At 40.8% G+C, this 18,238-nt stretch overlaps 1 protein-coding gene across 1 annotated transcript in view, besides 1 other annotated feature; it reads left to right on the top strand.

Annotated features, from left to right (window-relative positions):
• Positions 1–18,238, top strand: part of P3h2 (prolyl 3-hydroxylase 2) — a 146,530-nt gene that overhangs the window by 55,798 nt on the left and 72,494 nt on the right. The gene's annotated exons all lie outside the window — the stretch shown is intronic.
• Positions 7,173–9,178: an enhancer, noted in NCBI's record as "VISTA enhancer mm1097". NCBI's record gives its function as "enhancer in: limb[7/10] | nose[10/10]" and the evidence as "EXISTENCE:transgenic organism evidence [ECO:0001131][PMID:17130149]".

Raw genomic sequence — 18,238 nt, 5'->3', positions numbered from 1 at the left:
TTGGGTATGAGAGCAGAATGGCCATGCAGCTCTCTGCTGTTGTTAGCAGTGGCTCCCTATCCAGTAAGCGAGACGATGGCGGGGGAGGAAGGAAGCCATGGTATCACAGTAAAGACTCCTTGGCAAGAGTTGGTTGTTTTCTCCCTGAACTAAATCTGGCCTTTGTTTAGAGAATTTCCTTTGGTTTTGTGACTTCTCTAGTCCTTTCCCAGCATCCTTTTATTATCAGAGCAAGAACACCATGACCCTTTGCACAGGGTTAAAATAACAGCAGTAGCCCAAGGGAAGACTGGATTGTGCTGTTTATGTCCCTGCTATAACTTACTGTGTGCCTCAGCAAAGCTCGGGGCCCTGCTCCCCTCTGCCTCCAGGCATGTTGTTGAATCTGTCAAGACAATTACTCCTCTTTTACTCCTTTAAGTTGACATACACTTTGAGCCCTTTCCACTCCCCTCTGCCCTGCTCATTCTTTCGGCTGCCAAGTTGCTGTTAGCATTCCTGGGACTCTGTCCTCCCCATTCCATCTCAGAACTTTGACCTTTGTTTTCATCTCCAAAAGGCTGTGGCTCTTTTCCATCTTGCTGACATTTTACTTCCCTGGTGGGCAGAGAGGTCATCAGAACCCATTGTCTTCTTGCGGAGGTTAGAAGCAGGACCAGGAAGAAGTGCAATGGGCGCTGTTGACTGGTTGATGTGTGGGTCATCGACACTCATCCCTGCCTCCTTGGAGAAAGACTTCCCCAGCAAGCTGATAGATCAGCAGGGAATAAAATCCTCAAGGCATTTTGTTGGCGCTTTGAGGGACCACATAGAACAATATGTTTTTTTTTTTTTCCTTTTCAGAATTAGATCAAGTGTGGATGCAGGGTGATTCTGGGAACTGTAAGAGCTTGTCATCTATTATTTTTTTTCTTTTTCCTTTTGGATGTGTGGGTAGGGAGGGTGAAGACCTTCTGCCTTCTTGTGATCTGCCTCAGCTGTTCGTATTCTTTCTAATAATGCCATCTTCCTCAGCTAGGGATATCAAAAATATTGTCTTCTTTATGGCTGTCCCAGTTTGAATAGAAGCTCCATATCCTTGTTCGAAGGACCTGTGAGAGTAAGATGGGAAGGGAGTTTCATGGGGTGATCCTTACCCCATCTTTCTCCTGTTCAGAAAGTAGGCTTCTACTCTAAATCCTCCTTTCTCATTTTTCTCATTGTTCCTTCTTTTCTGTGGAAGAATGCTTCCAGATGCCAACATTTTATCTTTCTTTGAAATGTAGGTGAATTTAAAACTGTCCAAAAGGAAGACCTGACATCTTTACCACCTCTACATTCCCTGTAGTTATGGTCTCGAGAGTGTGCTGAGAGATATAGTGTAACACGGGCCACTCCATCATCCCTGTAGACCATCATGGGGATGTTAGAGAACCTGTGCTCACTTCGTGTGCAGGAGGATTTTGTTTCGGTGGAATGAGAGAAGAAAACATCCCTGAGCAGCAGGGAGGCAGGGGGAAAGAGCTGGGATGGAGAGAAGGTCAAAGGGCTCAGAACCAGTGGGCACAGATCTGGTTATGACTCAATGCCTTATAACCTCACTATTAAAGAAAACCTGTGCTTTTCAGCTCCCATGTGCCTGCAAATCACCTCCAGTAGCTCTGGGATGGAGTTTTAGAACAGGATTGATAGCCAGTTCCCGACTGGTGTCTTTGATTATTCTTGTCAAAGCCAAGCAGAAATCTAAAATTAATGCATACAAATTTTTCAAAATTAATTTGTAGGTAGTACAGACACCCACTATATACCCAATCCTTATTTTCAGATTTCTCCCTTCTCCTCCCATGTCTGCAGGGCTGGCGGCAGCTCCTGGGTCTTCATGGCTATAAATGAACCTAGCTTACCCTGGGATGAGGTCACATTTTCCAAAAGCATGTTTGTAGTCTGTGGTGAAGGGGAGGGTCTGTTTGAACAGTTGAGGACAGGGAAACATGTCCTTCCTAAGACAGACTAGAGTCTGGGCCAAGCCGGATTTGAGGACATTCCCCAGGCAGAGGAAATAGGGGAGGCCCGAGCAGCTGAGTGTGTGTTTATAATTCAGATTCTAGGGCATCCCAAGGAACTGCTGCTGGGAAAAGTCTCCACTATTTCAGTCTATCCTCTAAGCATCAGTACAGTTAGGACCTGAAGACGGATAGTTAACCTTATTAAAGTTCATCACTTCTTAGCTTCTGTCTCTGATAGATAAGGGTTTTTAGAGAGACTTTCAATATTATATATTCTGAAGTCAATGAAAAATATGAACACTTCCCCCAATTCACTTTAATAGACTCAGTTTTAAAGTCCATCTTTAGCCACAGGATGCTTATTCAACACTATGCCACTTCAGGTGAGTCCAGGAGAACACAGTGCTGACCCAAAGAGAGGGGGCAGCTGTTCTCACTGCCCTCAGTCCACATGAAGGAAAGAGTCCCTGCCAAGCCACTCCTGCCGCCATAGCAAAAATTACAGGGCTTGGATCACTTCAACAGACTCCATTCATTTTTTTTTTTTTTTTACATCCCAGAGCTAGGAGTCCAAGGCTGAGCTCCAAGTGCTATGGTTTCTGATAAGGAGAATCTGCTTGGCTTGCAAATGGTCTCTTTCTCTCTGAGATAGAGACAATGCACAGTGAGAAGGAATCTCTGATGTGTCCTCTTACAGTATTAATCCTGTCATAACCTCCTTTTGAGCACACTTACTTTGCTAGAGGCCACCTTCCTCAATACAGGTATGTTCTCTAATGGCTTCAACATATCTGTTGAGGAGACAGACCTTCAGCCTCTAACTAAAGTCAACCAACCAACCAAACAAACAAACAAAAAACACCCCACTTATGAAGTAGGAAAAAGATGAGTATTCTTTGTAGAGATGAATTCCCCTCATATTGTTTTTAAAGATTGCTACTACCCATTAAAAATAGAAATCAGAAAAGCCAATAAAATTGGACCCTATTTTGATTATGCGTTCCCTCGGCATGCACCCAATAATCTCTGACTTCCTTGGAAAGTGTATGATCATCTTCGGAACCTCAATTACAGCTGTCCCTCTTTCTGGAGATGTAATCACTAGACACCTTAAATGTTGAGTGTGGGGCTTGCTTGTATTCATTAAAACCAGAGAAAGGGGGGAATGGTGGTCCCCATTTGGCAAACATTCATTTCCCAAGATTGCATTTGTGTTTTTGTTTATCATAAAATGTTCTTAAACAGAGCTGAAATGGTTTGTGATTATGCCTGTGATTTACACAAAAGAATGTACAAGTGTGGATTGCTCTCTTCATACAGCGTGTCCGTCCTCAAGTAAACAAAATGTGATCCCAGTTGAAGACTCTGGCATACAAAGGTCAATTTGGGAAATTCGTAGAGAAAATAAAAAAATAAATAAAATAAAGAGGCTATTGAGCATAGGCCTGCTCACGGCATTGTTATTGGAAACCCATACATGCATGATTAAAGTTCATTCATGAGCACAGAGGTCAGGGTTAAACAGCACTGGGTCTGCTGGGGAAAGTGGGTGAGTTTCATGACAGACTGGGACTCTCCCTAGAGAACAAATAAGAATGCAGTCACTTTAGGCACTGAAGAGTGAGGGCCTGAGCAGGCCTAGTAGTACAGTAGCAGATTTTCCTCTCATTGCAAAATAAGTTTTACAAAACTGCGTGTTTATTTTGATACTGTTATTTTAAGGATGATATAGAAAAATCCAGGTTTGTTATTATTATTATTAAAACAGAGAAGAGGTTGGCAAGGTGATTTATAGCAGTGTGGATAAGGGCTTCTTTTAAGTATACTACTCATTGTTTCTATCTGCAGTACTAGGTAGACTGGGAATACAGGGTTAGTGCACGAATGTCTCTGGACTTAGGAGGCCAGACAGGTAGATTCCATGTGGATTTTGAAAAGCTGGATTTAGAATAATAGGAGTCACATGTAAGAAAGCTTTAAGTGAGGAATATCATGGATCACTGGGTGTCTTGAGTTGCAAGAGAAGATGAGACCTGTCTCTTCAAGGTCCAGTCAGAGCTTGCTGACAGAGAACTGAGATGAGAAGTAGAATTCCACATCCAAGAAGTACCTCAAGCCAAAAATATGATTCCCAGACAGAAATAAGAAGACACCATCCATTCCAAAAATAAGATAAGACTAAATGCCCTCTGAGGTGGGTTGTCAGGTCAATTGGACAGGGCATAGTCCTTCACCAGATCCCCAGTGATGAATCAGCTCACTGTAGGGTATTCAGTGTTCCTAACACTATGACCAGTATAATTATATAAGCTAATTTATTTCATTGCTTAAATTGTTTTATTGGGAACAAACTAGGCCTAAAGAAACTAAGGTATGGTTGCAGAGGTATAAAATTCTGATTAGACAATAGTCAACCTTTCACCAGTGGCTATGGAAAGCATTGTAGTACAGTGGCTACAGACATGAGAAGAGCATCCAGCCACAGCCCCATGCATGTCTATTGACTTCCAGTTAGTATAACAAGGAATGATCGGTTCCACAAGCAACCAGGACAACACTGGATAGACCCATGCAAAGGAAAGTAGTGACCCCACATCACAGAACAACTCAAATGTGTTTAGGATTATATTTAGGAGTTTAAATTTACAGACTTGGTCCAAGAAAACAGGACAATCTAAACAAATTGTTAACTTTTTCTTCAGCAGGACATGAAATGTCACGAAGTTGCAGCCTGCTTAAAACAGTTGCTCTGCAAAAGATTACACACACACATCCACAGATTAGGAGGAAATACTTGAGAGATTAGAATTCATAAGGAACTCGTACAGTTCAGTACTAGAACTCACAGATTAAAATGTTTGAATAGACATCTCAATAAAGATGATAGCAAATAAGTATATGAAAAATGATTCATTTATCAAATGAGCTTTCTTATGTTTTAACAGCTTTTTAAAGAAGAGTTTAACACTTGGAAGACATTTATGAACAGGCATAAAGTTAAAAAAAAAAAAAGAAACCTGTTTTACTGCTAGGCAACAGAGTACTACTCAGCAAGAAAAAAAAAAGGGAGTAAACTAATGACCTGTAACATGATTGAGTCTCAAACAGTTCTTTTAGTGAATTAAAAAGTTAGACAGACAAAAAGTGCATGCCATGGGATTCCTTATATGAGAGTTTCTAAATTTGGAATTAATGATCAGTTGCCTTGGGGTGAAAACGGGGAAGAGAGAGATAATGAGAACCAGACAAACATGAACCTGTACCCATAATGTACACACCCATCATCTTGATTGTGGTTTGCTTTTGTGGATGAAGACATGTCAGAACTCCTCAAGTTCTGTTTTAACATCAACAGTTCACTGGTCATCCCTTAATTAGGGAACAATAACGGCACTTACCTGTGCATATTGTACCTTCATGCAGATGTGTGTATAGTCTTAGATAAGTCAGTGAGCTTTCTATCCTTAGTTTGCATTGACATGGGTTGGAAACAGCATCACCACGTCAAGCCATAGATTTTGACGTGAGCAGAGCAGCAATGCTTGCGCTGTTGTGGTGATCCACAGCTCTCAGCCTGAGTTACATATCTTGTTTCCCTGTTTCCCTGTTCCTCTCCCCCTCCCCCCACCCACCGAGACAGAGTTTCTCTGTATAGCCCTGGTTGTCCTGGAACTCACTTTGTAGACCAGGGTGGCCTCAAACTCAGAAATCCACCTGCCTCTGCCTCCCAAGTGCTGGGATTAAAGGCATGTGCCACCATGCTGGGCTCCCTGTTCAACTTTTAATTTTCAAGCTGGCTGTTACCTGGGATGACACAGTGTACTTTCCAGAACCATCTCCTACTTCACCTTCGTCCATTGTCATTCCAAGGTCTGGTGCCTCTGGAAGAGACTAGAACCGTGGGTGAATCAGGGCTCTGGAATGTTCTTCCCCACTTCAGGGAAGCTGTCCTCTGTCCTCCTGTCCTTCTGTCCTTCATGCCCACAGAGAAGGGCCTCCGTGAGCATGCGTTCCCTTTCTGCCGGATCAGCCCGGATGCAAGAATTCACTGTGGGCTGGAATCTGGCAGGTCAGAGCTGAGGGAGGAAAAGCAATTTGAAAGTAATACTTGTTCTTAAAATGACAAGCTCTGCAGGTTTTTGTTCTCTTCTGTGTTCCAATTAAATTGTTGAGGATTTTGAAAATTAGTCGAGACATTTCAACTTGCCAAATGGTAGAAACTATTGTTTTTTTAAAAAAAAATTAAAGGAAATGAAATGAGCTACAGTTTTAAAGGTCATTTCTTCTTTAAATAAGCTCCCCCCACCCAGAACAGCCACTAAATATATGGAATTCACATGTATTTGCTTTTTAACAGGAGTTCTGTCCTGCAGAGAACTGAACCCATCACCTCATCTACTCCATGTTAAATCACACCAGTGGGCACAGGTTAAAAATGGCCATTGGGTCATCTTCATGACATAAGCAAGCTAGGTCATTTCCCCACACCTCACACATTTTATAGGGAGGAAACAAAACCAAAACGAATCCAGGCTCGCCTGATTATGGCCATGGAGATTTTCCCCTCCGTGACCTCCAGACCCTCCTGTGATATAGTTACTTCCCAGCCACGGATAGTCTGTTCTCTTCAGAGACTAGCCTGTTCCTACTCCACTGCCATTCCAAATTCACCATGGAAAGTGACATCACTGCACCGTGGATGTCCTTATAGAGGAGGCATAGGGTATCTCAACTTGCAGGTCATATTAGTATCTTAATTACAGAAAGAACTTGATGGTGTCTTCCATTATATTTGGATATTCATTACCGGTCTAGAAGAATGTTTCTGACTGCTATGGTGTGGGTTGGAAGACTAACCTACTGTCAAACCATGATGTCATGTCTGGCTGGAGGAGGTCTGTATAGGGAACATTCCCACATTTCCCAAGTTATAAAATCTGCATGGAACTGAGGTAATTTTCTACAAGGAGACATCTAAGAAAAGATAGAACAATTGACCCAAAGGTAGACTATCAGCCAAGGAATTACAGTCAAGTACAGTGGGTTCATGTTCATGCAAGAGTCTTAAATGATCCTGTCTGTGCAAGCAGTTATAGGGACCAACAACTACAAAGAATTCGATACAATTAGAACTCAGAAATAGTTCAACAGTTAGAACTCAAGTTTTAATGATTTACTTAAAAATTAGGCCAAGTCATGTGTCTCAAGGAACGAACAAATGTGTAAGATCCAAGGCTCCATCTATAAATGTGAGTTAAATTCCTAGTCATACATTTGAAAGACAACAGTGGCGAAGAGGTTATGCAGCTGCCAGACTGACCCATCCAATTAAGAACTACATGGGAAGTTTGTGGGAATGAGTGTTGCTCTCAGATATCTGAAAAGCGATCACAGTAGAAATGAAGTAAATCACTCTTGGTTCCATCCTCCTAAAAGCGCAGAGTTGGAAAGGAGGTCGGTCAGGATTCTGAGTGAGGAAACAAAGCCATAGATTTTGATTTCGATCTATCATATGGCAATGCCATCTTAAGAAGTGGTGCTTTTTTTGTTTTGTTTTGTTTTGTTTTGTTGTTTTTCCTTCACATAGAGAAAATTTAAACAGAGACGGCACAGGCACCATGGGTTAATAGAGATCAGCATTTGCTCCCTGCAGCTCTTTCCTCTTGAGGTAATTTGCAAGACTCTGGGTCAGCTAACTTTGAGAGCTATTCTACAGTATCTAGAATAGCAGCATATTGAAAACTCTGAGAAGAAACCTGTTTGGCATTATGTGAGCCTGCTTTCCCATGTTTGTTTAAACTCCAGAAATTTCCCCCATATTGTGGAACAAGCAAGCTTCAGCACACACACTGGAGAATGCAACCATAGGAAGGAGGCCAGATCAATTGGGTTCCAAGAAACACTTCTCTCCATATGTTGGAGTTCACTGTTACAGGCACACTCAGGCACACACGTGTGTAACAGAGGGTGGGTATCAAGGTTTATTTATGTGTAGCTGACAATTTTGAAAGAATTTCCTGAAAAAAATATAAATTGATAGCACATTGAATAAATAATCCTTTAAGAATCTTAACTGCCTCCAAAACCCTGCGATTTTTAACTCTCCCTTAGAGAGGTCTTTAAAGCCAGCTGTATTCACCACACATCAGCAGGCACTCATCAGCAGGAGAGGACCGCTGCAGCCTATAACTATTTTTTCTTTCATCTACCCCTCCTTTACTTTTAGGCAAACAGCCAGTTTCTTGAAAATGGTACAGGAAGGCCGAGGGGGATGTCAGAGGATACAGGGTAGTGGTTGAGCCACATCTTAAACATCTGGTTTTAATTATCTGTAAGCACCATGCAGGGGACGTAATTAGTGTGACTGAAAATAACCACGTGTGTGTTGATATGTTAGGTGTATGCCTTTTGCCTTCCTGAACACAGCGGTTCTTCTTAGCACACGTCACCATTCAGTAACCAACGGGGCTCTGTGTGTGCAGTTTCTCTTCCTAGTCTCTCTCTTGGCTCTCTGTTTTTCCTTTCCTGTGGTTTGCTATCTGGAGAACTACTACTTTGGCAAGGGCGGAGGGCTGAGTCATAGACATGCCCTAGCTCATGTCTTCTGTAAAGTGACGGCCAGGTCTGACATACATCCAGGCCCAGCTGTCACAGACAGCTGATTCTCTTCTTGAAATGCTATCTGCTCCTGTTCGCACACACCTGTGAAGCTGTCCCCCTTCCCCTGCACTTGAAGACTTGTAAGACTGAGAGCACATGCAGAGAAAAGATGGGAGGTGGGGTCCTTATCTCTTGCAGCACTTCTCTTTTCACTCTTTTTCGACTTGCTATAGTTTCTCTCTCTGTTAGACTCCAACAGACAGTAGGTCGCTTCAGTTCTGATAACCCTCTTTATTTACAATGATACACCACAGTAAAATTAACCCAAGCAAAGAGGTCATGGTTTCAAAATGAACCAGCTATAGCAAATGCTGTTTCTGTGGCCATACTTAATGTAAACATGTCAAGTTTATCTTTACATTTTTTATTTGTTTTTTTTTATTGTTTCTGTTTTCTGTCTTGTTTGCATGTGTTCTTTATTAATGTACTGGCTATTTGATATGATAGTAACCTATCACAAAGAAAAAATATGTAGGTCTTCTTGAACAATTTTTATTTCCAGAAGTCATTTTGAAACTGGCATCCTTGAGTTATTGTGATTTTTAAGAGAGAACACTATGAAAAAGAATAAGGAGAGATGCTAGGGCGCAGCCTCTTCATCCTGATGCCTCCGCAGTACTGCTGGGAACTCAGGGGAGACTGTGCCGGGCTCTAGGAATCCGGAAGATCTCACCATGTTACACAGGGTAAGATGAGGTTTCTCCAATGAAGTAGAAACATCTAAATTAAACACCCTCTCACGTGAAAACGTTTGCCTCTTTTTAAAAATAACACTATGGCCATCATGTGTTTCCTTTTCACTTGGTCATTTCATCCCAAGCAAGTGGAATAGAAAACCCCATGCTTAATAAGACTTTCTAAAGAATATAATGTTTTGGAGGCCCATTCCAGGAGGCTTCTGATTTAAGATTTTATGTTGGACTTTGGCATCTGTATAAAAAAATCTAAGATAAGTTAATTTACAAGGCCTATCTACATCTTTTTTTTTTCCTTCCTGGATTTGAGTTGTTCTAAACTTTAGATTACTTTCCTCCAGGAAACCACTGATTTTCCAAGCTCTTCAAACACCACAAGTTCCCGAAGATCCTTCTAAGTGCTGGGTCTCTTTATCATGAATGCCTATGTCCCAGTCCCCTCCTTCCTAGGCTTTTGACTGAGTTCTCAGTCAAGTGTTAGCTCCTCAGGGAGGTTTTCTTATCTAGTGTCCCTAAGGGAGTCTCCATATTCCCCAAAGATTCTTTCCTTCAGTGTGATTTTATATTTTATGGTAGGAAGATGTATCTGCAATAATCTTAGTGACTCAGACATTTTCTCAAATGTTACATATCTTTGCTTTGTCCACATCTTTGAGAATAGAAACTCTCTTTTGTCCTCTACATCCCAATGGCTAGAGTCTTACCTGCTATCAATTTAATCTGTTCCTGCATCTGTCCCTGTTCACTTTCCAGACCCAAGCCATCATGCCTGTTGCTCTTTCTAAGTCTATGGTTTCTGTCTCTGCATGTTATTATAAGCATCCTTAAAATATTATTTTTGGAAATTGTTGGCATGAGCTCCACTGATAAATATGTCTTTTGCAGAATTAATCCAGTCCCTAGAGCAGAGTTTCATAATCTAGTTTAAAGCGGAATATAATCTGTCAATGTCGAATAATTCTTCTGGAGACCACAAGGGAGGCAAATGTGAGAGTTATGGAGAGTGTGCAGTTAGGCTGGGGAAGCACCATGCCAGCTGTGAGGGAATTGGGAGCCTAGAGGATGTGCCTTGGCTGGAGGGTTCTATGTCATTCCAGCATGCTGATTTCTCCGAACTGTAAAATGTCTCCCATTTGGCATCTGGTTTAGCTGAAGCTAGAGCCATGTGTTAAGGCAGTGTGGGGAAGGCTAAACACCTGGGAATAACTTCTAACAAGTGCAACAAACAGTACCAGATGATGGTTTTCAGTGTGTCGGGAAAGGGGTTGGTGCTCATCTACATCCTCGTTTGTGCTTTTGCTTGGTTTTCACTTAATAAGATGCTTATGTGACCTTTCATGTACTTTAACAGATGTGTTATCTGTAAACTAAAATTGAAGTAGGACGTGATGGCTTTGCTTTCATTTTATGTTTATGTGCAAAGTATGTATTATCACTTAGGAAATTCAGGAAATTGATATATTTTTATTGTTTGTTTTATCTTGATTTCCATATGGAACTTCGTCAAAAAAATGCCCTAAACCCATAACTTAGAAAAAAAATAAGTATTTTAAAGCCAGTAACTTGTTATCAAAGTTCTTTTAAAAAGGAAAATCACTTATGCCACTATTTCCTTGTGTTAGGTGCAGATATTAAAAGCAGCTATTTCTTTTTCAGGGATTTATTTAGAATCTGGATATCACAGGTAACATGTCTTCTATGAAACTGGCCCTACTGTTTTCTCTGTTGTCTGCTCTGCTGTCTTGGGAAGGCGTGGATCTACATGGAGAATGAGTACATCTTTGATTGGGGCAGATTTTAGCAATGAATTCGAAATTTAGTCACATCAAAGTGTTCCATGGAACATCACCTGCTCCTACTCTGATGATCATAAGAGGATGTCAATATAGCAGGTCATAGGTACCACTTAGGATTAAACTCTGTAGAGATAATGGTATTCTTCCAGAAGTAACTATCAAGAAATGATACTGACAATATATTGCTCTCTTGCATATGTGGATACTGTAGTCACAGAAGGCAAATATTTTTCTTAAATGTCTGGTGCTTTGTTAAAGTTGTTCTTTAAAATGTATCATTCATTTTTGTTTTATGTTCATTGGTGTTTCATATACCTGCTTGTAAACATTCATGAAGGTCTCCAAAGGCCTGGAACTGGAATTACAGATAGGTCTGAGCTGCCATGTGGGTGCTGGGAACTGGACCCCTGTCTTCTGGAATAACAGCCAGTGCACTTAACCACTGAGCCGTCTCTCCAGCCCCTAGTAAAGTCATTCTTAAAAGACTATTATGTTCAGTCTGTAACATAATGTGCTAAGACCACCAATATCACTAGTCTTATTGATTATACATTACTTTAATGATTAGATCTCATTTCTTTATGGGGGATTTTTACATAAATTGTCTATCAGCTGATATTCATGTATGTGATCCTTTAGTATCTCTGAGGTTGACTTTGACCCATGGTCAGGAGCTTGGCCAACCTTCATAAATTACCAAAAGAGTGTCCTCTCTGGTTGAGGCTGGTTTAGTAATTACAAACCTGTAGGACTCGTGAAAGAAATATTACACAGAGATCCAAATTCAAACATGTTCTCTAGACCAGTTTAGAATTAACTGTGTTGTGAGACTATGCTGGGGCCTAGCAAACACAGAAGTGGATGCTCACAGTCAGCTATTGGATGAATCACAGGGCTCCCAATGGAGGAGCTAGAGAAATTACCCAAGGAGCTAAAGGGAACTGCAACCCTATAGGTGGAACAACAATATGAACTAACCAGTACCCGGGAGCTCTTGTCTTTAGCTGCATATGTATCAAAAGATGGCCTAGTCGGCCATCACTGCAAAGAGAGGCCCATTGGACTTGCAAACTTTATATGCCCCAGTACAGGGGAACACCAGGGCCAAAAAGGGGGAGTGGGTGGGTAGGGGATTGGGGGGGTGGGTATGGGGGACCTTTGGGATAGCATTGAAAATGTAAATGAGGAAAATACCTAATTAAAAAAAAAAGAATTAACTGTGGACAGGATTTAAAACAAACAAGCAAACAAATAATTTTCTTACAACTCTCCTGACTGAGTGGCTATAAAATAAAGATTCATGATATCAGTGGTATGCCCTGACCCTAGGCTTTACAATAAAATCAAGTCAGTTATAATAATCACCAATTAGAAAGAGCCAAAAAGATTCACAGAACTTAAAAACAAACAAAAAAAGCTTCTACAGTTTAACCTGGAGGAGAACGCCTATGGAGATATGAGAGCTATTGTTATAGTCTTCATTTTATTATTTTCATTGTACATTTTCTGTGTTTATATGCTCATGTGGAGGCAAGAGGTGAATGTCATACATCTCTAGTGGCTTCCATTTCTCTCCTGAGATGGGGTCTCTTACTGAGCCCAGAACTCATCTTCTTTAGTTAGAATTGCTGATCAGCAAACCCCTGGGATCCACCTATCTCAACCTCTAGAGTGGTGGGATTTCTGTCAAATGCCACTGCACTGGGGTGTTTATAGGGTTCTGGGGATCTGAACTCAGCTTCTCATTCTTGCCCAGAAAGACTGAATCATCTACCCAGTCCTGCCGTTATGCTCTCTAAAAACTGGAAGATATACATGACCGGCTGGGGGGAAGTTAAAAGCAGTGCAACTTGGAGGGTACCATAGGCTCCCAGGGTCAGAATCCATGCAACCAAGTGGGCACTGAGTTTGTCATTCCTGAAGATTTCATCCAAAGCCAGAACAGGCCATGTGCAATCAATGTGTGAACAAAGAAACATATGAACATATGAAGAAACTGGCTGGACTGTTTATAAAGCCACAGACTTAATTCCAGGCTTCCTGCCTCCTTCAGTCAATGCCATTATCTGAGCACTTGCTCTGTGAAACTTATATCCATACCAGGGACAAACTCTATGCATCCATTTAATCCCAGCAGAACTTACATGAGTAAACACCAAAGAAGCTTTGTATTTCATCCTGTCCTTAATAGAGCAGACATGAAGCTCGGGCTGTGGTTTTAAGGGTTAATGTTTTTACTTGCCTTTGTTTCTCTCCTGGGCCTCCTCAGTGTGGCTGCTCACACAGAAAGGACATCAGAAAACATGGACTCAGTCAGGCCTGCTGAGCAATGGGCTCAGGCCTGCTCACCCTGATCACTCTTTTTTGTTTGTTTGGTTTTTTGAGACAGGGTTTTTCTGCATAGCCCTGGCTGTCCTGGAATTCACTCTGTAGACCAGGTTGGCCTCGAACTCAGAGATCAGTCTGCCTCTGCCTCCCAAGTGCTGGGATTAAAGGCGTGCTCACCCTGATCACTCTTATCTTTTGGTGTAACTAAAAAGAGATCTAAAGATAACTAACTAGAAGTGTAAAATCTGGAAAGCCACCTCTCCCTCCCTCTCTCTCTCTCTCTCTCTCTCTCTCTCTCTCACTCTCTCTCTCTCTCTCTCTCATACACACACACACACACACACACACACACACACACAATTCTGTCACTATTGTGACAGTGGTGGTATGAGAGTAATTTTGGTGACTGTCATTCCTTGTGTTTCCAAGTACTTCCTCATATTGTCTGCAACTTTTCACTAAGAGGACATCTAATTTATCTTCTCCCACAGGATGCTGTTTCAGAGAAAGAGTTAAGGAGCATCTTAGGAGACAGTTACTATTCAAATGAGGAGACAGTTACTGTTCAAATGAGGAGACGTACCGCTTTTCTCTTTACAGCAATCAAGCCAATTCATTTTCTCTCCTACTCTGGATTCCTACCTAATGCTCTTTGATGAGTGAAAAACAAATCTAAGTGCTAATCTGGTTTCTAAGGGGAGAGGAAAAAAAACAGTGCTCTTGGGACAGATTTTCAATTCCTTCTTTTACCTCCTGTTGTTTAGAACAGACAGCATGTGCGAGGCCCACTTATCCTTAAAAGGGAACATAACCCTGTTAGTGTCAAAAAAGAACTCTCCATTTGAATTCAGGCCAAAGGCTGACAACACGTGATACAAACAGAAAGTACAGTGTTTACACCAAAGCTCTGTTCCAAAGGAAGAAGCTACACTTAATTTTTCCCATCTTTTCCTACAAAGAACCTCTTAGATGTTTGCTCTCAGAGTAAATATACTCTGACATACACCGTAATACATCTATAGATCAATATATTGCTCTCTAGAGAGAGAAAACGTCTTAAACAGAGAACAAGTAAAGTTTTGGGAGAAACTATCTTACTTAGGTTTTTATCACGATAATAGAGGAGCCCTAAAGACCACACCAGATGTCAAGCTGTTGTTGACCTGCCTTTAGGATCCTTCAGGCTGCAGAGTCGCTCGCACTGTAATTAGCTTTTGGAAGTCAGGCATGGAAACCTATAAGCTGGGTTGCATTCTGAAATTGTCTGGAGTGGAAGCCAGCTGTGAGCCTCTCTCTGGGGACTTCCTTACTGGAGTGAGAGTTTCATGTCTTGCTGAGTTTGCAGAAAGTTTTTGTTTTTGCTATTCTTTTCCCTCCCACGCTCTTTGTGAAAAGTCAAGGTAGACTTAAAGGAAATGGGATATGAAAATAATAAAAAATAAGAACTCGTGTTAAACACAGATTTTAGGGCTGACTGAAAGGTCACATACTCTACCATATTCAGCTTAATTTCTTGCTATTTTGTTCTAGCTTTGTTTCAGGTAACTGTTCCTTAAATGTTTGTTGACTTGATCATATAGTGATTACTATAGCTTTTGCATAGAGGTTAATAGAGATCTGTTTAGGATATCTAAAAGTCCAAATCCTTCCCATGGACTGTAATGAAGTTTGCATTATCAGGGAAACTGTGAAGCCAAAAAAACTAAGAAGAGTGCATTACTCAAAGCAAGATCATCACCATTCCTAGAAAACATCATAGTGCATGTGTTTTAGGCTGTAGTCAGGTATCTTCGGGTGACCAGGCAGATCAGATCATGCCTTTGCAAAGCATGGTGCCATTCATTCTGACTGATTGATATAACAAGCTGGGTTTCCAGAGCTGTTTGGTAGATGGCAAATTCTATAAACCATAAGTTGGCATCTCTTCCTTCAGAGCCTCAGGTAACCTCTCTACACACCTGGATTGTGGACCAAATGTGTAACACGGTGGTTTATAGGCCTAATAAAACACTATTTAAATGTCCAGTAGGCTTTGCAAATGTCTATTCCAGATGCTTCAGATGTCTGCCAAAATCTCTGCTGCCCCATGAACTGTTGTCTTCAAACTGTTTGTGCCCCAAGTATCATTTTATAACATATAATAAATCTCTGTGATCCCCATTGAGATGAATCATGACACACAGTTAAAACAAAACAAAACAAAACAAAACAAAACAAAGCAAAACAACTAGTCAAAGCACCTTAGGAGGTGTCTAAATTAGCTGTGGTCACAATTGTTATATGTTTTCATTTTATGGTTTTCCTCTAGAGTCCAAAATAATAGTTTTAGTAGTGGATATCATTGGAAAAAACAAGGAACAGAGAATTTATGCATTTATTTGTTCATTCCACTTAACCAATATTTTCTGAACTCAAAAAAGTGTAAGACAATCTATGAGAATCAGAATGAATGTGAAAACTCCATAATCACCATTTCCATCTTTATGATCAGTAGAAAGTAATTGATAATAATCTCTTCTTATCTTGCTTCCTTGACTCTCCATGTACATTAGAAGCTGTTTGGAGGTTTACCGCAGTCTCTGTGACCTCCCAGTTTTGTGTATTGTTTCTGACATTCTCTCATGCAAACTTTGAATTCATGGAGAATCCCTTGTCTATCTCCCTTGTAGGCATACAGTTTTTACAACCTTCTTTTAATAAGGGTTCAACCTCTCCTCTAGCCCACCACCCAGCAGAGGTAGTAGAAGATAAAAGTTATTAGGATGGTGGAGGAAGTGGACCTGTTCAGCAATAGTTCTTTGGCATGAGAGATTGATCTTCCTTCTTAGAAGTTCAGTCCTGCACCAAACACCAAAGGCAACTCAGCAGCTGCAGTGCAGTCCTCCAGGCAGGCAGACACCACATATGAACTGGCAGCCACAGTTCAGTCCTCTTGGCAGGCAGGCACCAGACATGAACCAGCAGCTGTAGTTCAATCCTGAAGAAACTACCAAACTTGACAAATGGCCTGAGGCAAAGCTGCTGAAGTGGCAGGCTGCCACAGGAACCTTCTACAAGCCGTTCTTAGGGGAGTTTTTTTCAATGGCAGTATTACCACAAGTTGAGCTTAACAATGCTATCTAAGGTGAACCAATACATGTGTGTTATTAGTAAAGAATATTGAGGCAGAGCAAACCAAGCCAGCCCTCAGTGCCCATCCCACACTGTCTTTGTGGTCACATTTATATTCCTTCAACAAGCAGCCTTTTACCGGTCTGCTTCAGGAAAACATCCTTTCACGTGTGTACCCCAGCAAACTATCATTTGACATAATTGTTCAAAAAAAGATGAGAAGTTTCCACTTCACTGCTTACCAATACATTTATTGGGATATACTATGTACTTAACAGGTGTTTTTGTTTGTTTGTTTGTTTATTGTTGTTTTTTTAACTGATTGAGTGATATAATGGTTTGGAATTAAAACTCCATATGACCTTTAGTTCATTGGTGATTTGTAGTTACTGGGGCCTGTCTCTTCAGCTGGGAGGACAATTCACTGTTGCCTCTCATAAATGTGTGATACTAAAATAACAGTACTGAAAATGTACAAACTGGTGAGCAATGTACTAAGCCATGAAGTCACTCTTATTTAATTGATAGGTTTTCTGGTGCTTAACTCTTATTGTTTATGTTTAAAGGGTTATATCAGAATGTATTATTAGTAGACAACTCAGCTACCATATGTCCCTGTTGTGGTAAGCTTTCAACTGTCAAGTTGACACAACCTAAGGTCACTGTAGGCTTAGATTTTTCAAAACCTAATTTAATAAGGGATCTTAAATGCTTCAACCTCCCTTCTATCTAGCCGATCAACCAAAGGTAGTTGAGAAAGATTGTGAATAGGATAAGGGGGATATGGATCTGTTTAGAAGTAGTACTTTGGAGTGGTACCTATCCTTGTTGTCAGCATATCCGTAGTCCAGTCCAATAGACAAACATACATGAATCAGTAGTAGCTACTTAGTCCAGACAAAACCTTGAGGCTCCACAGAATTGTAACAAGTCTGCTGAAGCAGCAAAAAGCAGCCAGAATATCACAAGTTCTTTTGTGTGTTTCTCTCTATGAAGTCATCACAAGTGAAGATCTGTAAAGACCAGTGTTGCAAGGCATACCAATGCAAGAACATCATCAGCAAAGACCAGCAAAGCATTGCAAAGCGAACCAATGCAAGAGCATCATTCACTGTCTGTTGGGTTCTACTTATACTCTTTCCAAACATCACACATCCTCTCAAGTGTCTGCCTCAGAAAAACATCCTCTCATCAGCATAACATCCTCTTATAAGACAGGTTCTAGAAAAAAACATCATGTGACATAACTGAGTCTTTAGAGAAACCAGAAATTTCCCCTTCAGCTCATCTTGGAAAAGAATCTCAGTGTGGAGTTGTCTACATCAGGTTGGCATGATAAATAAGGAAACATGTATACATTCATCTATACATTCTACCTGCTCTTGACTATGAATGTAATGTGATTTATCTACTATAAACTCGTGCTTTGACTTTTCCACAATGATTGACTGTATCCTAGAAATATAGGCTGAAATAACAGCCAACCTGTTTTCCATCCGGTATTTTATCATAGCAATAAATGACACTAGGTCATCTCAATGTTTTGCCCTTATTGTTAAATTGTTCATTTTATTACATTGTCAATTCTTAACAATTGTTAAATTGCTCAATTGTTAAGGAAAATGACAAAACAACTAAAAAAAATCTGTAATGAAAGGCAATG

Source organism: Mus musculus, chromosome 16, assembly GCF_000001635.26.
Source record: "Mus musculus strain C57BL/6J chromosome 16, GRCm38.p6 C57BL/6J".
In the NCBI taxonomy this organism is placed as follows: domain Eukaryota; kingdom Metazoa; phylum Chordata; class Mammalia; order Rodentia; family Muridae; genus Mus; species Mus musculus.
This window is presented reverse-complemented; position numbering and strand designations above follow the sequence as displayed.